At 46.6% G+C, this 24,808-nt stretch overlaps 1 pseudogene; it reads right to left on the reverse strand.

Moving 5' to 3' along the window:
* Window positions 1-23,495: 23,495 nt before the first annotated feature.
* LOC119928853 lies at window positions 23,496-24,450 on the reverse strand (annotated as a pseudogene).
* Window positions 24,451-24,808: the final 358 nt, after the last annotated feature.

Genomic DNA, 24,808 nt, shown 5'->3' on the forward strand with positions numbered 1-24,808 from the left:
AACGTAGAAGAAGCCACTGGGAAGTGAATGGTAGAAGATCTAGTCAGAAGCACTAGTGGACGGTACAGATTTTGAGAGAAGGTCTACTCTTTACCATGATCCCTGTCAATAATGGGCAATGAACGACCTTGTGGGAGGGTGCAGTGAATACCTGCTGACTCACTGTCATGGAAATATATCTGGATTATACCTGGAATCATATCTCAATCACTTATTTTTATTAAGCGCTTTTTAGTGCAAAGCACTGTATTAAGCACTGGGAAGAGCACTGTAAAATAGAGTAGGTTCATTCATTCATTTAATTGTATTCATTGAGCGCTTACTTTGTGTAGAGCTTGTACTAAGCACTTGGAAAGTACACTTCGGCAACAGAAAATAGTAGGTAGACATGATCCCTTCTCTTAATGCGTTTATAGACTAGTTGGAGAGACAATCATTAAAAGAAATTACAAATAGGGGAAGCAGCAGAGTATAAGGCTGTGGACAAAGTGCAGTGCGACTGGGGTGGGGTCAATAAAAAAGTTCTTAAAGGATACAGACCCTAATGCTTAGAACAATCAATAAATAAATGATACGTATTGAGCATTTACTACGTGCAGAGCATTGTACTATGTGCTTGTAAAACTACAGCACAACATGGCCACTGCCCTCAAGGAGCTCTGCCACTTGTCAGTTTTGCGACTTTAGGTGTCATTTGACTTCTCTGTGTCTCAGTTACCTCATCTGTAAAAAGGTGGATTAAAACTCTGAGCCCCAAGAGGGACAACCTGATTTCCTTGCATCTACCCCAGCGCTTAGAGCAGTGCCTAGCACATAATAATCGCATAACAGATACAATTTTAAAAAAAGGAGCTAAAATACTAGTTGGGGAGAAAGGAATTAAAATAAATTAAAAGCATTTGAAGTGGCAGCAAAAAAACATATGGACATAAATATATGCCCAGACCATGTCTAATATCACGATGGTGACAGAATTCCTCCTCCTGGGATTCTCCGACATCCTGGAATTGCAGCTGATCCACACTGCGCTGTTCCTTCTGGTCTATCTGGCAGCCCTGATGGTGAATCTCTTCATCATTGCCGTAACCACCCTTGACCGGAAGTTCCACACCCCCATGTACTTCTTCCTCAAGAACCTGTCCATCTTTGACCTTGCATATATCTCCGTCACAGTCCCCAAATCCATCTTCAATTCCCTCACGAATGTCAACTCCGTCTCTCTGCTGGGCTGCGCTGCCCAGGCATTTCTCCTATTTTTATTCGCTGGAACAGAGTGGCCTTAATCAAGGTGATGTCCCACAACCGCTTATGTCGCCATCTGCTGCCCCCTACACTATGAGATCATCATGCCCCACGGGGCCTGTGTACGCATGCTGGTTGCATCAAACAGCAGCTGTTTGAATGCCATCATGTACACAGCCAACATCTTCTCTCTATCATTCTGTGGCCCCAGGACTGTCCACTAGTTCTTCTGCGATAGTCCCCAGTTGCTAAGACTTGCATGTTCCACTGACTATGTCCCAGATGATATGAGTTTAGCCATCAGCATCTGTTTAGTTTTCTTCTGCCTCGTGCTCATCGTGGGCTCCTACATCTGCATCTTCTCAGCCATGCTGAGGATGCCATCGGCAGGGGGTTGCTCTAAGGCCTTCTCTACCTGCATAACCAACCTGGTCTTCGTCACTCTGTTCATCACGTTTGGCACCTCTGCCTACCTAAAGCCAATATCAGACTCTCCCTCTCCCTCTTCCTCCACCCCACCTCGCCCACTCACCAACTTGGTCATACCCTCGACCTCATCATCTCCTACCGCTGCACTGTGTCCACCCTCACCAACTCTGTAATCCCTCTCTCTGATCATAATCTTCTCACCTGCCTCCTCACTCACACTCCTTTCCCCTGTAAATCCGTATTACTCCCTCACAGAGATCTCCGCTCTCTGGACCCCACCCATCTTTCGGAGCGCCTCACACCCCACCTCGCCGCCCTCTCCTCTCTACCCAGTCTTGATGATCAGATTACTGTTCTCAACTCTACCCTTTCTACTCAGCTAGACTCACTCGCTCCCCTTTCCCTTCGCCGCTCTCGCACCACTAACCCACAGCCCTGGATCACTGCCACTGTCTGCCTCCTTCGATCTTATGCTCGAGCTGCCGAACGCTGCTGGCGAAAGTCTAAACACCATGCCAACCTCGTTCACTTCAAGTTTATCCTTTCCTGCCTTGCCTCAGCCCTCTCTTCTGCCAGACAAAACTATTTCTCCTCCCTTATTGACACCCATGCCCATCACCCCCGCCAGCTCTTCCGTACATTCAACTCCCTTCTCAGGCCCCCGGTTCCTCCCCCTCCTCCTTCCCTCACCCCCAACGATCTGGCCTCCTACTTCATTAACAAAATTAAATCCATCAGGTCCGACCTCCCCAAAGTCTCCTCCCCCCTTTCTCCATCCCCCCGGCTCTCAACACTCTCTGCTACTCTCCCATGCTTCCCAGCGGTATCCTCAGAGGAACTCTCCTCCCTCCTCTCAAGTGCTACTCCGGCCACCTGTGCTTCTGACCCCATTCCCTCTCATTTTATGAAATCTCTCGCTCCATCCCTTCTCCCCTCCTTAACTTCCATCTTCAACCGCTCACTCTCCACTGGTTCCTTCCCCTCTGCCTTCAAACATGCCCATGTCTCTCCCATCCTAAAAAAACCCTCTCTTGACCCCACCTCACCTTCTAGTTATCGTCCCATATCCCTCCTACCATTCCTTTCCAAACTCCTTGAACGAGTTGTCTACACGCGCTGCCTAGAATTCCTCAACAACAACTCTCTCCTCGACCCCCTCCAGTCTGGCTTCCGTCCCCTTCATTCCACGGAAACTGCGCTCTCAAAGGTCACCAATGACCTCCTGCTTGCCAAATCCAACGGCTCATATTCTGTCCTAATCCTCCTCGACCTCTCAGCTGCCTTTGACACTGTGGACCACCCCCTTCTCCTCAACACGCTATCTGACCTTGGCTTCACAGACTCCGTCCTCTCCTGGTTCTCCTCTTATCTCTCCGGTCGTTCTTTCTCAGTCTCTTTTGCAGGCTCCTTCTCCCCCTCCCATCCTCTTACTGTGGGGGTTCCCCAAGGTTCAGTGCTTGGTCCCCTTCTGTTCTCCATCTACACTCACTCCCTTGGTGACCTCATTCGCTCCCACGGCTTCAACTATCATCTCTACGCTGATGACACCCAGATCTACATCTCTGCCCCTGCTCTCTCCCCCTCCCTCCAGGCTCGCATCTCCTCCTGCCTTCAGGACATCTCCATCTGGATGTCAGCCGGCCACCTAAAGCTCAACATGTCGAAGACTGAGCTCCTTGTCTTCCCTCCCAAACCTTGTCCTCTCCCTGACTTTCCCATCTCTGTTGACGGCACTACCATCCTTCCCGTCTCACAAGCCCGCAACCTTGGTGTCATCCTCGACTCCGCTCTCTCATTCACCCCTCACATCCAAGCCGTCACCAAAACCTGCCGGTCTCAGCTCCGCAACATTGCCAAGATCCGCCCTTTCCTCTCCATCCAAACTGCTACCCTGCTCATTCAAGCTCTCATCCTATCCCGTCTGGACTACTACACCAGCCTTCTCTCTGATCTCCCATCCTCGTGTCTCTCTCCACTTCAATCCATACTTCATGCTGCTGCCCGGATTATCTTTGTCCAGAAACGCTCTGAGCATATTACTCCCCTCCTCAAAAATCTCCAGTGGCTACCAATCAATCTGCGCATCAGGCAGAAACTCCTCACCCTGGGCTTCAAGGCTCTCCATCACCTCGCCCCCTCCTACCTCACCTCCCTTCTCTCCTTCTACTGCCCAGCCCGCAACCTCCACTCCTCCACCGCTAATCTCCTCACTGTACCTCGTTCTCGCCTGTCCCGCCATCGACCCCCGGCCCACGTCATCCCCCGGGCCTGGAATGCCCTCCCTCTGCTCCTCCGCCAAGCTAGCTCTCTTCCTCCCTTCAAGGCCCTGCTGAGAACTCACCTCCTCCAGGAGGCCTTCCCAGACGGAGCCCCTTCCTTCCTCTCCCCCTCGTCCCCCTCTCCATCCCCCTGTCTTACCTCCTTCCCTTCCCCACAGCACCTGTATATATGTATATATGGTTGTACATATTTATTACTCTATTTATTTATTTATTTATTTTACTTGTACATTTCTATCCTATTTATTTTATTTTGTTGGTATGTTTGGTTCTGTTCTCTGTCTCCCCCTTTTAGACTGTGAGCCCACTGTTGGGTAGGGACTGTCTCTATGTGTTGCCAATTTGTACTTCCCAAGCGCTTAGTACAGTGCTCTGCACATAGTAAGCACTCAATAAATACGATTGATTGATTGATTGATTGATTGACTGTACCTGCTGGTGTCTGTGTCTATGCTGTGATGCCCCACCTACCCTTCATCCCCTCATTTACAGCCTGAGGAACCGGGACATTTAGTCAGCGATGGGAAGGCTGCTATGGCCAAAACATCTCACAAACGAGTAAGTGTCTATCGGATAAAAGGTCCTAATGTACGGACTGCCCTGACCATGGCTCTGACCTAAGCAGTCTTCACTCCAGAATGATTTTACCTCAGCAGTGTCTGTGTGACTAAGTGGAAAGTGCAGTGACCTGGGAGTCAGACTACCGGGATTCTAGTCCTGGGTCTGCCACTGTCTGTATAGTGACATTGGAAAAGTCAGTAAAACTTTCTGTGCCACTGTTTCCTTTTCTGTACAATGGGGATGAAATGCCCATTTTCTCTCCTACTTAGACCTAGAGCCTATGTAGGGTAAGGACTGAGTTTGAACCCAACAAACTATATCTAATACAGTGCTGGCATATGGTAAGTGCTAAACAGATATCACGATTATTATTACCATTATGAAGTTTGAAATCCTGACCAGTGGCCATAAATCTTCCATGGTGGGGTCCAGAAAAAACACGGACTACAATTCTTACGCACTACATGCCTTACTACAGTGAGAGACATCTTCGTTTCATGTCTCCTTTCTTCTCTCCTTCCCCTGATTACACTGCCTCCCTCCCACTTCCCTCTTATCCTTATTTTCCTCTGAAACGGAGAGGAAGCAGTCAGTCTGAAGCACAAATCGAGGGTTTGATGAAAAACGGTGAGACAACTGTCAGGACACAAGATGGAGTGAGAAAATCTGGAATAGCTAACTTTCTATTTGTTGTTGTTAGAATGTAAACTCCTGGTGGGCAGATGACATGGCTCTAGTTTCTGTTTCCCTTTCCAAATGCTTCATACTCTGCATTGCACCTAGTGGGACCTCAATAAATACCATTCCCAATCAATCAATGGTATTTATTAAGTGCTTACTGCGTGAGGTGCACTTTGCCATGTACTTGGGAGAGTACAGTATAATAGCATCGGTAGACACAATTCCTTGCCTCGGATAGCTCACAATCTTAGTAGAATGAACCAAATCATGAAGCTCCAACTGCTCTTACCCAGAAGAGATTTGATCAATTATTTAATGGTATTTACTGACTGCTTACTGTGTGCTGAGCACCTACTAGTCACTTGAGAGGGTACAATAAAATATAGTTGGTAAACATGATCTCTGGGGTCTGACTCACAGAACTCATGGTTGTTTATTAATTACTGGTGGTAGGATTGAGCTCCTTGAGGAGTGCCTTGTTTATGAACTGAGAACACATTGTCCTATCTGGACATTGATAAACCCAACTATTCTCTCACTTCATTCGACCCTGAAATTTACCATCTCTCTGTGCTGAATTTACTAGTATGACCATATCCTGAATAGCTCAAATCAGCCACTATCCTCCCCATGGAACTGCTGAGAATTTCATGTTACAATGTGGTTTTCCAACTCCAGTCTTTCTGTCCAGGTATGAAAAGGACGACTGTGTCATTTCTCTATTGTGTGACTGTTGTTGTCCTGTATGTATCTGTTTCTTGATACTCTGCTACGCACGGCTTCCTCAGGTTCAAGCTCCGTGACAAAGAGGGGAGCCTTGGGCTGTTTCCTGTGGAGACAACACTGATGTCCGCCCACCCCAGGTGTCAAGAGTCCAGCACCGAAAGTCTCTGCTGCCTTGGGGCATCCTCGGGTTCCCACAGCAGTTTGTTCCCTGCTCCCTCATTTTCTCCTTTCCAAACCACAGTCTGAGTTCAGCTCCTGTTCCCTGCAGCACTCACCGAGAACCACGCTGTCTGCTCTTATCCCGGGATGAATGAAGGGAGCAATCAGGGTATCATAGAAGGGAAAGCGAGAAGAGGAAAGGAGGGCTTAGTCAGGGAAGGCCTCCTGGAGGAGATATGCCTTCAATAAGGCTTCGAAAGTACAGAGAGTACTTTTCTGTCCCATATGAGGAGGAAGGGCATGTCAGGCCAGAGGTAGGACATGGGCAAGATGTTGGTGGTGGGATAGATGAGGTCAAGGTACAGTGAGACGGTTAACATTAAAGGAGGGAAGTGAGTGGGCTGGGTTGTAGTAGGAGAGTAGCAAAGTCAGGTAGGAGGGGTATGGTGATTGAGTGCTTTAAAACCTATGAGGAGGTGTTTTGTTTGATGCAGAGGTGGATAAGTGACCAGTGGAGTTTCTTGAGGAGTGAGGAAACATGGACTAAACATTTTTGTAGAAACATGATCTGAGCAGCAGAGTAAAGTATGAACTGGAGTGGGGATATACAGGAGGCCGGAAGGTCAGCAAGGGGGCTGACATAGTAATCAAGGCGGGGTAGGAGAAGTGTTTGGATTAATGTCGTAGTAGTTTGGATGGGGAGGGAAGGGCAGATTTTAGCTATGTTGTGAAGATGGAATCGACAGGATTTAGTGATGGATTGGAATATTTGGTTTGAATGAGAGAGAGAGGAGTCAAGAATAAAGCCAAGGTTTACGTATCAGTGAAGAGGGGTTCGAAATACAGGCACAGTGATCGAGAGAGGATCTGCATCTAAAAACTGTTTGTGTAGTAGGATGCCCTCATAAATCAATTCATCGATCCATCAAACCTATTGTTTGACCATTTACTGTGGGCAGAACACTGAACTAAGCACTGGAAAACTACAACAGAGTTAGTAGATATAATCCCTGACCCCAAGGGGCTTTCAGTATATTAGGGAAGTCATAGCTCCTACTTGCCATGCTTTTGCCAGGCTTGTGTCTGTTGAGTTGGTTTCCAGGTGCTGACATATTACGTTATCATGGTCAATCTGAGACTTAGGAGAAGCCAGAACCAATTACTCCCTTGTTGAGCCCTGGGAGGACACAATTGCCCCATCTCTGAAACCAGATGGCCTGCCCCATTGGTACGGGCCTGACCTCTAGAAAACTTTTGTGAATTGTACAGCTCGCACGTCTGTGACTTTATGGTGGCAAGGCTGTGCCAGTCACAGAACAGTCCAGCCCCAGGTGAGAAACTATGGTGCTTAAATCAAAATTATTTTACAGTTAGATAAGCTTCACAAGATTCAATCGATCGCCTACAGACCGACAGGATGATGAGAGCAACGGGGGCAATTAAGCACGAACACACCCCAGGTCAGTGGGTTCCTCCTGAAATGGATGGGGTTATTCAAGCATTCACTCCAAACACGATGCTAAATGGTGAGCTAAACACAAGTTATCCATACGACAGACCACCCTCTAGTTCTCAGCAGGGGAAATTAGGGATTGAGAGGGAAAGACCTCTTAGAAAAAAATGTGATTCTTATAAGGCTTTGAAGATAGGGAGATAGACTGTCAGACATGAACAGGGAAAGAGTCCCAAGCTAGAGGCAGGGTTTAGGCAAGTGGTCAGAGGTGAGGTAGAGAAGATCAAGGTACGAAAAGTAGGTTGGCATTAGAGTAGTGATGCATGTGGCCTGGGTTGTAGTGGGTAATCAGCCTGGAAGATATGAAGGCCGGGCCCACTGACAATTTAAAAGCTGAGAACAGGGCCATTTCTATTCGTTGTGGAGGTGAATCGTCAACCACTGGAGATTTTAGAGGAATTAATCAATCGATCAATCATATTTATTAAACGTTTACTATGTGCAAAGAACTTTACTAATAATTTAGAAGACTACAATATAACAATAAATAGACACATCCCCAACCCACAACGAGCTTACAGTCTGGAGAGGGAGACAGACATTAATAGAAATAAATGAATTACAGATATGCACATAAGTGCTGTGGGGAAGATGGGGAGGTGAAGAGAGGATACAAATCCCAGTGCATGGGTGATGCAGAGGGAGTGGGAGAAGAGGAAGTGAAGGGTTAGTTAGGGAAGACCTTTTGGAGATGAAATGCTTGTGATAAGACCTTGAAGGGGAGGATGATCGTCTGTCAGATATGAAGAGTAAGAGCACTCCAGGTCAGAGGTATGATGTGGGTGAGAGTTCGGGAGTGAGGTAAATGAGATTGAGGTGCAATGAGTAGGGTGATATTAGAGGATTGAAATGTGCGGGCTGGGTATTAGTAGAAAATTGGGAGGGTAAGGTAGGAGGAGGCAACGTGATTGAGCGCTGTAAAGCCATTGGATGACCTTGTGGGAGGGTGCAGTGAATACCTGCTGACTAGTACAGTGCAAGCGCTTAGTACAGTGCTCTGCACATAGTAAGCGCTCAATAAATACGATTGATGATGGAAATATATCTGGATTCTACCTGGAATCATATTTAAATCAATTGTATTTATGAAGTGTTTTTTGGTGCAAAACACTGCACTAAGCACTGGGAAGAACAGAATACAATAGGGCTGGTAGACAATGATCCCTTCCTTTAAGGGGTTTATAGACTACTAAGAGAGACAAACGTTAAAATAAATTGCAGATAGGGGAAGCAGCATAGTATAAGGCTATGGACGAAGTGCTGTGCGACTGGGAGTGGGGTGAATATCAAACTTCTTAAAGGATACAGACCCTAAGGCTTAGATCAATCAAGAAAAGATATTAGTGAGCATTGAGTACGAGCAGAGTACTGTACTAAGTACTTGCAAAATTAGAGCGCATATGACCACTGCAATCAAGGAGCTCTGCTACTTGTCAGCTTTGTGACTTTTGGCAAGTCACTTAACTTCTCTGTGCCTCAGTTTCCTCATCTGTAAAAACGGGGATTAAAACTGTGAGAATCACATGGAACAACCTGATTACCTTGTATCTACCCCAGCGCTTAGAACAGCGCTTGGCACATATAGTAATTGCTTAACAACTACCATTAAAGTAAAAAGGAGCTAACATACTAGTTGGGGAGACAGGCATTAAAATAAATTACAATTAGTGGAAGTGGCAGCAAATAAAGACATGGACATAAGTGCTGTGTGTCTGTGGATGGAGTGAGCAAAAAAGCTTTCAAAGGGTACTGATTCAAGTGTGTAGATGAAATAGAACAGAAGGTCAATAACGTGGGGAAATGAGAGCATAATGAAAGGAGGCTACTTGGAAGAGGTGTGATTTAGTAGGGGTTTAGAAGATGGTGTGAGTAGGAGTATCACTGCAGTAGTTGCATGGCCAAGTGGAAAAGACTACAAAGCTGGGAGTCAGAGGACTGACTCTGCGACCTGCATGCTGGGTAATCTTAACATTTCATTTAACGTCTTAGGGCCCCAGTTTCCTCACCTGTAAAACGGGGATTAAGAACAGTTCTCCCTCCTACTTAGATTGTGAGGTGCTTTTTATCTTGTATCTACCCACGCACTTAGAACTGCATTTTGAACAAAGTGCTTAACAGATACCCCAATTATTATTTTTTGCTGTTGTATCTGGGTCAGAATGCACTCCTGCCCCCTGTCACCCCATCACATTATAAATTTTCTTGAGATTAGTTATAGCTCGTCCCCAGAAAACCCCCAACACTAATAGTAGACTCAGAAGATGCTCAGTTTGGGATGTTGACTTTGCACCATTCTTCACTCTCACAGGCAGCTCATGACATCTCCCAGACCATGCCTAATATCACGACAGTGACAGAATTCCTCCTCCTGGGATTCTCCGACATCTGAGAGTTGCAGCTGATCCACAATGCGCTGTTCCTTCTCTTCTATCTGGCAGTCATGATGGGGAATCTCCTCATCATTGCCGTCACCACCCTTGACTGGCACTTCCACACACCCATGTACTTCTTGCTCAAGAACCTGTCCATTCTGGACCTCGGCTGCATCACTGTCACAGTCCCCAAATGCATCTTCAATTCCCTCACAGATGTCAACTACATCATCTGCTGGGCTGGGATGCCGGGGTATTCCTCGTAATTTATTCTCTGGAACAAAGATGGCTCTGCTCACGGTGATGTTCCACGACCGCTATGTTGCAATCTGCTGCCCGCTGCACTATGAGATCAACATACCCCACAGAGCCTATGTATGCATGTTGGCTGCCCCTTGGTTCAGCATCTGTTTGTGTGCCGTCACATACACAGCCAACACCTTCTCTCCTTCCTTCTGTGGCCCCAACACTGTCCACCAGTTCTTCCGTGACAGTGCCCAGTTGCTTGCATGTTCCACTGACTATGACACAGAAGATGTGAGTTTAGCCATCAGCGTTTGCTTAGCTTTCTTCTGCTTCGAGCTCATCGCGGGCTCCTACTTCCGCATCTTTTCAGCCATGCTGAGGATGTCATCGGCGGAGGGTAGCTCCAAGGCCTTCTCCACCTGCCTACCCCACCTGTTCGTCGTCACTCTGTTTCTCACGTCTGGCTTCTCTGCCTACGTAAAGCCAATATCAGACTCTCCCACTGCACTGGACCCGCTGTGTTCTATGCTATGGTGCAGCACAGCCTGAGGAATCGGGACATGAAGGCAACAATTGGAAGGCTGCTATGGCCAAAACATGTCCCAAAGGAGAAACCATCTACTGGTAAAAGTTCCTCTCCACGGATTGTCCTGACCATGGCTCTGACTTAACCAGTCTTTTATCCAGAATGGCTTTACCTCAGCATTGTCTGGGTGACCAAGTTTATTTTATTTTGTTAATATGTTTTGTTTGTTGTCTGTCTCCCCCTTCTAGACTGCGAGCCCGGTGGTGAGTAGGGACTGTCTCTATATGTTGCCAACTTGTACTTCCCAAGCGCTTAGTACAGTGTTATGCACACATTAAGCGCTCAATAAATACGATTGATTGATTGAATGAATGAATAGATAAACTTTATTCAGAAGAAGACATCGACACTAAGGAATGCAATATAAGAATGGAATTTTTCCAAATCACGTGCGACTGAGATTTTGTAGATTTTCAGTGGTCTGGGAAGGAAAACATACCTTTGTCAATTCTGAAGATAAAATGACTTACCCAAGAGAAGCAGCGTGGACTAGTGGATAGAGCTCAGGCAAGGGAGTCAGAAGGACCTGGGTGATAATCCCGGGTCGGCCATGTGTCTACTGTGGGATCTTGGGCAAGTCACTTCACTTCTCTGGGGTTTCAGTTCCCCATTTTGTAAAAAGGGGGTGAAGATTGAGCCCCTTGTGGGGTGTAAACTGGATCCAACCTGTTAGATTGTATCGACCCCATAGCAATAGCCTCTAAGGCAGGATAGTCCATCACACACTGATCATATCAGACTTCCATCTGGACTCTGAGAAAGCCTCCTTTCAGCCAGAAAAGACAACTGTTCATATGCACCCTTCTGTAGGGTGTCTTACTGAAGTTAGCGATAGCAATACCAACACAAGGAGACAGTTTTTTTTTTCCAGGGAAAAGGTGGGAAAATCTACTCTTTAGGACTCACCCGATGGCAGTCTTCATGCCCAGGTTCGTCAGGCTGTAGATAAGGGGGTTCAGAGCAGGAGGTACCATTGCCACCAGCAGGTCCCACGTTGAGGAGTCTGAGCTTGGGTTCAGATGTGCGGTGACAGTCATCGAAATGACAATGATAACAATGGCGAGGAGAGGCAAACAGGTGGAGAAGGCTTTTGCCCAGGCCACAGCGGTCGGCATCCTCAGCATGGCCCGGAAGATGCACACATACGAGGCGACCATGAGAATGAAGCAGTCGACAGCTAACGCTACCCCGGCGGTGATGCTCACGTTGGCGGCGACATGGTCCTCGGAGCAGGTGATCTTCAGCATGGAGGGGACGGTGGACGGTGCTGGACCTACGGAAGGACAGAGAGAAGGTCCTAGCTGAAAACAAGACTCTAATCAGGACACCACTGAGCCACGAGTTAGCAGCCATCTTCCCACAGGCCACTCTGTTAATGACGACGTCGTAGCACAGTGGGAGGCAGATGGCGGCGTAGCGGTCGTAGGGCATCGTCTTGAGAACAAAATAATCCAAAGTGGCAAACAAGAACAACAGTAAGAGCTAAGCCACAAAGTCCAGGTAGGAGAAGGAGATGCTATTAGTAAAGGAGATGGTGACGGATTTGGGGACGGTGGCAGAGATGAGGCAGAGGTAGAGGACAGACAGGTGTACGAGGAAGACGTACATGGGGGTGTGGAGGTGCTGGGCGAGGGTGGTGATGGCGACGATGAGGATATTCCTTGTCAGGGCCGCCAGGTAGAACAAGAGGCCTGGACCAGCTGCAGCTCCCGGATCTCCTAGAAACCCAGCAGGAGGAATTCCCTCACCGTGGAGACGTTGGTCATTTTGTGAGGCAGCACTGACTTTCTGAAATAGATGAGGAAAGAGCCAAAGTTAGAGTCAATTGATGGGATGATTGAAGCAATTGACAGGACACTGGTAATTCTGTATGGAGAGGAGACAGTTATTGAATTCAAAATGATCTGTGAGTTCACCGTGGAGACATTGAAAATTTCTTGAAAGTGATGTCGACTCCCTGCACAGGAAAAGGGCAGTAAGACTTCAATTTAGAAACACTGATGTTGTGGGAGAAGGAATAGGACTAGGTCAATCAATTCTATTTATTGAGGACCTATAGAGGACGCGTGATCACTGCCCCAAAGGAGTTTCCATTCTGTTGGAAGCAGCAAGCGTCAAACTGTGTAGAAGCAGGGTGCTGTTGGGAAGAACACAGGCCTGGGAGTCAGAGGTCCTGGTTTTAATCCCAACTCTACCACTTGTCGGATGCATAGCCATGAGAAGGTTTAGTCCCAGTTCTACCACATTTCGGATGCATAGCCATGGGAAGGTGACTTAATTTCTCTAAGCCTTAGTTTTCTCAATAGTGATATGAGGATTCGATTCCTGTGTTCCCTCCTATTTTGTCTGTGAATCCCTTGTGAGACATGGACAGTTTTCTACCAGATTATCCTTAATCTCCCCCAGCACTTAATACTTAGCTTGGAACATCGTAAACACTAAAGAGATATCAAGAGTATTATTTTTGGTTGTGGACACTGAAACTAAAATGAATAGGGGATAGGGGATGTCAGAGAACATAAAAATGTTGTGAAATTTTTTCGGTGGTTTTAGAGTTAAACAAGAAGTGCCTTTATGCATAAATTCATCCATTTATTGTAGAAAGAATGAGCCTGGTAGAAAAAAGGACCTGGATTCTAATCCTGTCTCCGCCCCTTGTCCCATTTATGACCTCGGGCCAGTAACTTAACTTCTCTGTGCCTCAGTTACCTCATCTGTAAATTGGGGATTGTGACTGAAAGAGCAATGTGGGGCATCGACTGTGTCCAACCTGATTAGTTTATATCCACCCCACTGCTTAGTACAGTAAATGGCATATAATTAGCAATTAACGTTACCATAAAACAAACAATAAAAAACCCCACATATGCATCAAACTGATTCCATTTACTCACATTTCTGCATTCACACCTGTACACACACAAACACAAGTATACCTCATCATTCATCTAATCCTTTCCCAATGTATTGCTCAGCATACGTCCTCTTCTCCTCTCAACCTCCTCTCCTGACAAGTTGTGTCTTTTCACAAGCAGAAAAACCTCACAACCGGCTTGACGTCTCTCCATCCTACGACTGCACTTCACCTCCTTTCTATCATTCATTCATACAGTCGCATTGGCGGTCATGAGATGACATCTGGAGGATGTCTCGGTGCCCGGACAAGGGACCTCAGGGCTTGGACAAGCCAAGTACCCTCTGGTCACATGGTTTCTGAGGCTTCTGGGAGACAAGGGCACGTCCCTGCTGAATCAGCGATCGTGCCGGCCCCAGGGGTTCCCGTAGAAAAAGCGACATCCACATTGCAGTGTCCCAACGGTTCCTGTTTTCAACGACAGTCTTTAGCCACTGTGAATGGTTTCACCTTTGTCTAATTCACAACCTGAAACAGTCTCTCAGTCAAACAGCCAACTGTAACTTTTTCTTATGGCCTTTGTGAAGCACTTAGTATATATCAGGTACTATACCAAGTGATAGAGTAGTTACAGAGTCCATATCCCCCGTGGGGCTCACAACTCAATCTGCATTTTACAGATGAGGGAACTGAGGCACGGAGAAGTTAAGCGACCCTGTCCAAGGTCACACAGCAGCCATGTGGTGGAACCGGGATCGTAACTCATTTCCTTTTGAATCCCTGGTCCCTGCTCTACCCACTAGGCAACGCTGCTTCTTCTGACTTGCCCTGATTGCAAATCCGTTGAACATCTGTTCATACTGACTATATGAACTGTACTCTTGAATCAAGCGTTCATCCACTTTCTCCTCTTTCCCTTCTCTCCTTCCTCTTCTACCTACTTTATTCTGTGTCTACCTCCTGCATTAGATCATAATCTCCTAGAGAGAAGGAACAATGCAATTTTATCTCATTTCAACTCTCCTGAGAGTTTACTACACTGCTTTGCACCCAGGATGTGGTCAATAAATACCATTGATAGTAATGATAGTAATAATTATGGTATTTGTTGAGTGCTATGTGTCAAGCACTGTTCTACGTGCTGGAGTGAGTACAAGGTAATCAAGTTGGACACAGTCCCTGTTCTTAGTCTCAATCCCCATTTTACAGATGAGGTAACCGAAGCACAGAGAAGTGAAGTGACTTGCCCAGGTAATATGACAGATAAGTAGGTGAATGGGGATTAGAACCTACGAACTCTGACTCTCAAGCCTGTGCTCTGGATGGAAGGATAGATGGATGGATGGATGGATGGATGGATGGATGGATGGACGGTTAGCGAATGGTTGGAAGGAAGGATGGAAGGAAGGAAGGAGAGACTGATTGATGTGAGAGGACGGATTTGACAAGACATGAACCTGCAGTCATCCTCTCTTCCCTTTTCCCATACCACCTCCCATTTTCCAACTTTCATTCCCAAATCCAGAATCATGCTAAAGAGCGCATCATCATATTTTCATGGACATTACTAATAATATCATTATTGTATTTATTAAGAGGTTCCATGCGTAAATTGTTCCACCTGCTGGTGTAGTACAAAAGATTCAGTTCAGAAACAATTCCTGTCACACAGGGACTCAGCGTTTAAGAGCAAGAGAGATCCAAGGGATGTTAAGTCACTGCCACTAGCTCACAAAACAAGCCAGTAGCAGAGCTCGAATCAGAACTCAAGTCTCAATCAATCAATCATATTTACTGAGAACTTACTCTGGGCTCAGCAATGTACTGAGTACTTGGAACAGTTCAATGTAATAAAGTTGGTAGACACGTTCCCTGCCCACAAAAAGCTTACACTCTAGAATGATTCCCAATACTTAAGGCCATGATAAAATAAAAAAAAATCGTATTTGTTAAGTACTTTCTATGTGCCAAGTACATGTTCTAAGCACTGTGGTAGATACAAGGTAATCAGCTTTTCCCACAGTCTTAAATATCATTTTACAGATGAGGTAACTGAGGCACAGAGAAGTTAAGTGGCTCGCCCAAGGTCACACAGAAGACAAGTAGCAGAGCAGGGATTAGAAGTCGTCCCCAAAGTGGATTTACTGTACTAAGCACTTGGGAGAGTTCAGTTCACCAGTGTTGTTAAACACATTCCCTGCCCACAGTGATCTTACAGTCTACAGGGTCTCCCCTTCCTTCAGGCCGTGATGCCTCCAAAAACTGGATTGTCCATCCTACGTGACAACCTCCCTCCCAGACTTTGAAAATTCATTAACGTCCAGCGTCTTCTGTGAACCCAGTAGGACAGCTAAGTTTCTGGCAAGGTCCAAGGGCAGTTCGTTGGTTAAGTGGTGGTGTGATATTATTTGCACAAGGTAGGACGCTTTTTTTCACATAACAGAGGCTGAGTAAGTAACCCTATTAGTATCCCGCCTATGGCTGCCTTCATATCCCCATTCCTCAGGCTGTAGATGAGGGGGTTCAGGGCCGGTGGCACTACCGCGCAGAACACAGACACCAGCTAGTCCACGATCAAGGAGGAGTCTGAGGGCTGCTTGATGTAGACAAATGCACCTGCAGAGAGGAAAACAGTGACAACGACAAGGTGAGGCAGGCAGGTGTAGAAGACTTTGACCCGGATCTCAGTGGCCGGCATCCTCACTCAGCACGGCCCGGGAAATGCTGGCATACGAGACGATGATGACAATGAAGTGGACGACACCTAACGTCACCCCGGCGGTGACTTTCACGTCGACAGCGACGTGATCCTTGGGGCAGGTGATCTTCAGAAAGGAGGGGACGTCTCAGAAAAACTGCTGGATGATGTTGAACCCACAGAAGTACAGGGAGAAGGTCGGAGTTGCGAATAAGAACCCAAAGAGGTCCCCACTGAGCCACGAGGCGGCGGCCATGTTCCCACAGGCCGCTGTGGTGTTAATCACGACATCGCAGCTGAGGGGGAGGCAGATGGGGGCGCAGCGGTCATAGGACATGGCCGTGAGGACCAACAGATCTGAGCAGACAAACCAGACCACGGGGAAGACCTGGGCGGCACAGCCCCGGAGGGAGATGGATCTACAGTCGGTCAGGGAGTTGGGGATGGATTTGGCGACGGTGACGGAGATGGGGCAGAGGTCGAGGACGGACAGGTTTCTGAGGAAGAAGTACATGGGGGTTTGGAGGCGTCGGTCAAAGGCAGTGACAGCGACGATGAGGAGATTCCCCATCAGGTAGACCAGGAGGTAGTGCCGTCTACAGTGACGGGAAAGTCATGGAGACGAAAGCGTTTTGGAGGGAAGATAAGGAGTTCAGACTTGGACCTAAGGAATTTTAGGTGGTGGGCAGACGTCCGGGATATGTCCTGAAGGCAGGAGGAGATACGAGCCTGGAGGGATGGAGAGAGAGCAGGGGCAGAGATGTAGATTTGGGTGTCGTCAGCGTAGAGATGAGAGTTGATGCCGTGGTAGCGATTGAGTTCATCAAGGGAGTGAGTGTAGCTAGAGATAAGAAGAGGACCAAGAACTGACCCTTGAAGAACCCCTACAGTAAGGGGATGGGAGGAGGAGGAGTAGCCCTCAAAGGACTGAGAATGACCGGTCGGAGAGATAAGAGGAGAACCAGGAGAGGACGGAGTCTGTGAAGCCAAGGTTGGATAGCTTGTTGAGGAGAAGTGGGTGATCCACAGTGTCGACGGCAGCTGAGAGGTCGAGGAGGATTAGGATAGAGTAGGAGCCATTGGATTTGGCAAGAACGAGGTCATTGGTGACTTTTGAGAGGGCAGTTTCGGTGAGGTGTAGGGGATGGAAGCTAGATTGGAGGGGACAAAGGACAGGGTTGGCATTGAGGAAATTTTCCCAGCGCTACCATCCTTCTCGTCTGACAAGCCTACAACCGTGGTGTCATCCTAGACTCCGCTCTCTCGTTCACCCAAAACATCCAATCCCTCACCAAAACCTGCCGGTCTCACCTCCACAACATCGCCAAGATCCGCCCCTTCCTCTCCTTCCAAACCGCTACCTGGTTCAATCTCTCATTCTGTCCCGACTGGATTACTGCATCAGCCTCCTCTCTGATCTCCCAACCTCCAGTCTCTCCCCGCTTCAGTCTATGCTTCACTCTGCTGCCCGGATTATCTCTGTACAGAAACGCTCTGGGCATGTTACTTCCCTCCTAAAAAATCTCCAGTGGTTGCCTGTCAACCTACGAATCAAGCAAAACCTCCTCCCTCTCGGCTTCAAAGCTCTCCATCACCCCGCCCCCTCCTACCTCACCTCCCTTCTCTCCTTATACAGCCCAGCCCTCACCCTCTGCTCCTCTGCAGCTAACCTCCTCACTGTGCCTCGTTCTCCCTGTCCCGCCGCCGACCCCCAGCCCTCGTCCTTCCCCTGCCCTGGAATGGCCTCCCTCCACACATCCGCCAAGCTAGCTCTCTTCCTCCCTCCAAAGCCCTACTGAGAGCTCACCACCTCCAGGTGGTCTTCTCAGTCTGACCCACCTTTACCTCTCCTCCTCCCCATTCCCCCCCGCCCTACCTCCTTCCCCTCCTCACAGCATTTGTAAATATTTGTACAGATTTATTACTCCATTTTTTATTTGTACATAATTACAATTCTATTTATTTTGCTATATTTTTTCATAGAAGAGCCGAATGAGTAACTAGATACGTTTCTATATATACGTTTCTATATATGTATTTCTATATATTTTTATAATGATAATAATGATGGCATTTATTAAACTCTTACTATGTTCAAAGCACTGTTCTAAGCGCTGGGGAGGTTACAAGGTGATCAGGTTGTCCCACGGGGGGCTAACAGTCTTAATCCCCATTTTACAGATGAGGTAACTGATGCCCAAAGAAGTTAACCTCCCCAGAGCTTAGAACAGTGCTTTGCACATAGTAAGCGCTTAATAAATGCCATTATTATTATTATTATTATTAAGTGATTTACCTTTAGTGGGGGTGCTGGGAAAGGATACTTGGGTTAATATTAAACAGGCTCCCTGGTCCTCAAGGGGTTCACAATATAAGAATGAGGGGGGAAAGGGGATGGCAATGGGCACAAAGCAATGTACTAAGCTCTAGATGGAGTACAATGGAGTAGGTGTTCCACACAGCCTCCTCTCTATCCAAGGAAATCGATTTTAAAAATAATTCCCCCAGTAGAATGTAAGGCATAGGATGATACTAAAGTTCATCCTTTCTACTGATGGAGTAACTTTTTATTCTAAGCCTTTTCCCATCATAATCCTTTTCAACTTCATTTTCTTATTCCTACATCATGATGAGTGCATCTTTAACCAGTTGCTTCTCTATCCATCATCTATGTATCTATCTTTACTATCAATAACTAGAGAAAGAGAGAGGAAGCGAGACAGAGATAGAAAGATCAGTAGCTGAAAGGATAGGTTTATAGATACATACATTGATAAATCAATAATGGATGGGTGGATAGATTGAATCAGAAATGGATAGGTCAATAGTTGGATGGATGGATAGAGAGATGGATAAAGAAAAAGGAGGAAAGAAGGAAAGAAGGAAAGAAGGAAAGAAAGGAGGAAAGAAAGAAAGAAGGAAAGAAGGAAAGAGAGGAAGAAAGAAAGAACGAAAGGAAGAAAGAAAGATAGTAAAAAAGAATAAAGATAATGTGTCTGCCAACGATCTTGTGTTGTACTCTCACAAGCACTTAGTACAGTGCTTTGCACATTGTAAGCAATCAATAATTGCCATTGATGATGATGAAAGAGAGAGAGAGAGAGAGAGAGAGAGAGAGAGAGAGAGAGAGAGAGAGAGAGAGAGAGAGAGTCAACGTGGTCTAGTGGACCGAACATGAGTCCAGTATTCAGGAGACCAAGGCTGTAGATTCAGTTCTGGCACCTGTGACCTTGGAAAAGCCATTTCAGTTCCCGAGGCCTCAGCTTCCTCATCTGTAAAATGGGGATTCGATACCTGTTCTTCTTCACTCATAGAATGCGAGTCCTACGTGTGACATGTCTGATCTGATTATCTCGGTTCTACCCCAGAACTCTACTCTTCAATCTGGTCAGGTTAGGGTAGCCATTGGCAGTACTCAAAACCACCAGACATGGACCCAACCATTAGGGTGTTACAAAGTATGGGGTGATGATAATGTGTCTTTGGGCTCAGAAAAGCTGCATCAGAAAAAAAAACAGCTTCAGCACATACCCATATGCATAGCCTCAAATACCAGGAGTTCTTTAAGGCAGGTTTTCCTTAGAACAGGGACCATCCAGAGTACATCCTCTGAACACTAATGGGCAGTGAGACGGGAAACTGTTCAGAATAATAGTTAAAAGACATTTATTCAGCATCTATTGGGCACCCTCTCCAGTCTATATTTCTCTCAACTTCCCAGATCATTTTTGCAAAAAAATATCTCTGTGCATGTCTCTCCATTCCTTCAAAACCTCCATCTCTGCATCAAACAGAAGCAACTCACCATGAGCTTTAAGGCACTTAAGCACTTCCCTCCCTCCTACATAACTTTGCATTTCTCCCACTATAACCCAACCTGCACATTTCACTCCTCTAGTTCCAACCTACTTAAAATGCCCTAATCCCCTCTCTCTCACTATCAACCCCTTGCTGACATCCACACTCTTGCCTGGAATCCCCTCCTCATTCATATTTGACATGCCCTGCACACAGTAAGCCCTCATTAAATATGATTTAACGAATGAATGCCACCACTCTCCTCATTTTCAAAACCCTACCAAAATCATATCTCCTCCAGGAAGCCTTTCCTGAATAACCTCTGTTCTTCCCAACTTGTTTACCCTTCCTTCTGTGTTGCCTACAATTTTTAAAGTATTTGTTAAATGTGTCAAACACTGTTCTAAATGACGGGATAGATTCAAATCAAATAGGTTGGACATAGTCCCAGTCGCACATGGGGCTCACAGTCTAAGTAGGAGAGAGAACAGGTACTGAACCCCCATTTCACAGTTGAGGAAACTGCGGCATTGAGAAGGTAAGTAACCTGCTCAAGGTCACACAGCAAATAAATGGCAGAGCTAGGAGTAGAGCCCAGGTCCTCTCACTTCTAAGCCCAGGCTCTTTCCACTAGGACATGCTGCTTCCCATACACTGGAGTTCTCTTCGAGGGCAGAGACTGGGCCTGTCTTCTACTGCACTCGCCCAAATACTTAGTTCTGTGTAATGCACAGAGTTAAATGCTCAATAAGAACCTTTGATTGACCGAGTGCAGTACATTGGACAAAGAACATGAGAAAATACAATGGAAAGGAAGAACACACCCACTGCCCACCAGGGACTTAAATTTTAATGGGACGAGCTTGAGGTTAGAGTTATGTGGGGAGACATATTTGGATCAGGAGCTTTAAATTAATTAATTAATTTAAATTTAAATTAAATTAATTTAAATTAATCAATCAGTTTATGAATCAATTATATTTATTGAGTGTTTGCTGTGCACAGAGCACTGTACAAAGCACTTGGAAGAGTACAATAGAATAGAGTTGACAGACACAATCCCTCCCCTCAAGGTGCATGCAGACTAGAGGGGAAGGCAGACAATAAAATAAATTAGGGTAATGGGGATTATAAGGGTATGTAGATAAGTGATGTAGTGTGTGGGGTGGAGTAATAGCAAATGTTTAAGGGATATAGATCCAAGTGAATAGGTGTCACAGAATGGGAAGTGAATTGGGGAAATGATGTCTTAGTCAGTGAAGGCTGTCTTGGAGGAGATTTGATTTTACTAGGGCTTTCAATGCATGGAGAATGGCAGTCTGGTGGTTATGAAGTGGGAGGGAATTCCAGGGCAGAAGGGGACGTGGGCAAGGGGTAGGCAATCATACAAATGGGACTGATGGTAGATTGGCATTGGAGAAGCAAAATGTACAGACTAGGGTATGGTAAGAAATCAGTGAGGTAAATAAAGGTTGGGATGAATGAGCTGATTGAGTGGTTTAATGCCGATGACAGGGAGTTCTGTTTGATGCAGATATGGGTGGAGGCTCTTTAGGAGTTGGGAGACAGGAAGTGAATGATTTATTAGAAAAAATGATCCAGGAAGCCGATTAAAGTATGGGCTGGAGAGGAGAGAGACAGGAGGCAGGGAGGCAAGCGAGGAGCCTGATCCAGTAGTCAAGGCGGGATAGGATACGTGCATTGATCAGTGTGGTAGTAGTTTGAATGGACAGGAAAGGGTGGATATTAGAGATGTTGTGAAGATGGAACCTACAGGACCTGGTAACAGACTGGATATGTGGGTTGAATGAGAGAGGTGAGAAGATAATGCTAAGGCTATGGGCTTGTGAGACCGAGAGGATAGCAATGTTTGGAAAGACGGGGGAAGGACAAAGTTTGGGTGGGAAGATGAGTAGTTTTGTAATGGCCATGTTAAATTTGAAGAGTTGGCCGGACAACCAAATTAAGATATCCTGAAGGCAGGGAGAAATGTGAGGCTACAGGGAAGAGAGAGAGATCAGGGCTGGAGAGGTAGTTTTTAGAATCATCCACGTAGAATTCCTACTTGAAGTGGTGGAAGTGAATGAGTTCTCTGGGGGCGTGGTCATAGATGGATAGTAGAAGGAACTTCTGACTACCCGCAGAATGAAAATTTCTTCCTGAGATATAATGGCGTCTTTTGCTTCAGAAAACAAATATTTCTTCTTGTTCTGCCCTTCTGCCTACAAGTCTACCATTCAAACACTTGTCCTCTTCCACTGGGCATCCTTCTCTTCACAAGGTGTACCAATTTCATTGACTTCAACTTTTCCACTTACATACTATTTGCCAAATACTAATAATAACAATAATGGTGATGGGAAGCAGCATGCTATTCTGCATAAAGAATAGGCCTGGGAACCAAAGGACCAGGGTTGTATCCCCACTCCACGTTTACCTGCTTTTTATGTTGGGCAAGTTACATAATCATTTTGTGCCTCAGTTCCTCAACAACAAAATGGGGATTCGATTCTTGTTGTTCCCCGGCTTAGACTCTATCTGGCCTGGTTAATCTGTATCTACCCAGTGCTTAGAACAGTGATTTACACATAGTAAGCACTTAAAAAATGCCATTAAAAAGATTATGGCAGTTAGTAAGCCAAACAAAAACTTTACTTATGCCAAACAGGGCAATTAGAGCAGATACAATCCCTGTCCCACATGGGGCTCACAGGGTGTGAGGGAGGAAGAAAGAATGTTTTATCCCCAGTTTCTAGGTGAGGAAACTGAGACACAAAGAGATTAAGAGAACTTTCCTGAGGACACACGGCAAATACGTAGCAGAGCCAGGACGAGAACGTGGATTTCCTGAGACCAGTCCCACATCCTTTCCACTAGGTAAAGCAGCATCTCAGACTGTAGGTTCTTTCTAATCCTTTTCCAAGCTCGCCACTTCTCTTTACAAGTACGGAGACCAGAATGTGTTACTGAATTCTGCGAAGGGCTGGCTTAGTGTTCACTGTGGAAAAGCCTGACCTGACATTGCTCACCGGTTTATTGAAGTACCTTGTTATTCTCGATGCCGCACTGGGCATTACTTCCCATATGAGGATTAGGTAATAGGAATAGTAGTAGTCTTTATCATCACAGTAGTGCTATTCATAATAGTGATAATAGTAATAAGAGGGAAGAATCAGGCTAAGAATCAGGCTGGGCTGGGGGGAGGGGTGGCCTAGATACTGAGTTGCTCCCAAACATTTCTGCCTCAACTTTAGTATCTCTCCAGTCTAACGATACTAAAAGATCACCCTTCCCTCCAGGGCACATCGTAAGGGTCCAAGCAGAAATGTACCCCAAATCAATTCCATGTTCTCAGGCACCTCCAGGTTCCTTTTCCCTCCCGAACACCTTCTTCAGAGCCCCTTTCACATCTTTATTCCTGAGGGAGTAGATGAGGGGATTAGCACATGAGGTGATGATGGTGTAGAAGAGCGTGGGAAAATTGCCCTGGTCCTGAGAAGCACTGTCAGCCGGATGCAGGTACACGTAGATGATAGTGCCATAGAAGAGACTGACGACAGTGAGGTGAGAGCCACAGGTGTTGAAAGCCTTCTGCCGCCCAACCGCTGACTGGATCCTCAGCACAGCCCGAGTGATGAAGATGTAGGTAGCCATAATTAGCATCAGTGGGGCAAGGATGATTAAGATGTCCAGTGCAAAGGCCACGGCTTCAATCAACAAGGTGTCAACACAGGCCAGGCTAATCAGAGCTGGCATCTCACACAGGAAGTGGTCCACTCGGCGGTGGCCACAACGGGAAAGGAGCAGGGTCTGGGGGGACATGAACAGAGAGTTTCCCAACCCAATCAACCAGGCCAGGGAGGCCAGCTGGCCACAGAGTCGTGGGGACATTATGACACTGTAATGGAGATGCTGGCAGAAGGCAGCATAGCGGTCATAAGACATGACCGCCATCAGGACGGATTCCACACCCCCGAAGGCTAGGACAAAGTAGAGCTGGATGGCACAGCCCAGGTATGAGATGGTCTTGTCTGCCCCCCACAGGTTGCACAGCATCTGGGGGATGGAGCTGGTGGTGTAGCAGAATTCCAGAAAGGAGAGGTTGGTGAGGAAGAAGTACATGGGGGTGTGGAGTCGAGGGTCCAGGGACGACAGGAGGTTGATGGTCGTGTTGCCATTTAGGGTGAGGAGGTAGAAGATTAAGATAACCCCAAAGATAAGAAGATTAAGATAACTCCAGTCTGGGCCGGTCAGAGAAGCCCACCAAGATGAACACTGCCAACGAGCTATCAGTGACATTTGCCATCTCCTGCAGACACAGAAGCATTATTCAAGCAGTTCCCAGAGGGATGAATGTATGACCCATTTATCTGGCCTAGTTCTCAAAGATGAGAGGACATTCTCGAGTGCTTAGTACAGTGCTCTGCACACAGTAAGCAGTCAATACATACAACTGAATGCACAAATGAATGAATAAGCAGTCTGTAATTCCCTGACGCATGAAATGTCTAAGAAGTTTAAACTACCTAGTCTCCAGACTAGCAAAAAGAGGGTGGAGCCAGGGAAGAGGGAGGTGGGACATGCGAAGCAGCGTGGCTCAGTGGAAAGAGTCCGGGCTTTGGAATCAGAGGTCATGGGTTCAAATCCCGGCTCCGCCACTTGTC

This window comes from Tachyglossus aculeatus, chromosome 5, assembly GCF_015852505.1.
Source record: "Tachyglossus aculeatus isolate mTacAcu1 chromosome 5, mTacAcu1.pri, whole genome shotgun sequence".
NCBI classification, from domain to species: domain Eukaryota; kingdom Metazoa; phylum Chordata; class Mammalia; order Monotremata; family Tachyglossidae; genus Tachyglossus; species Tachyglossus aculeatus.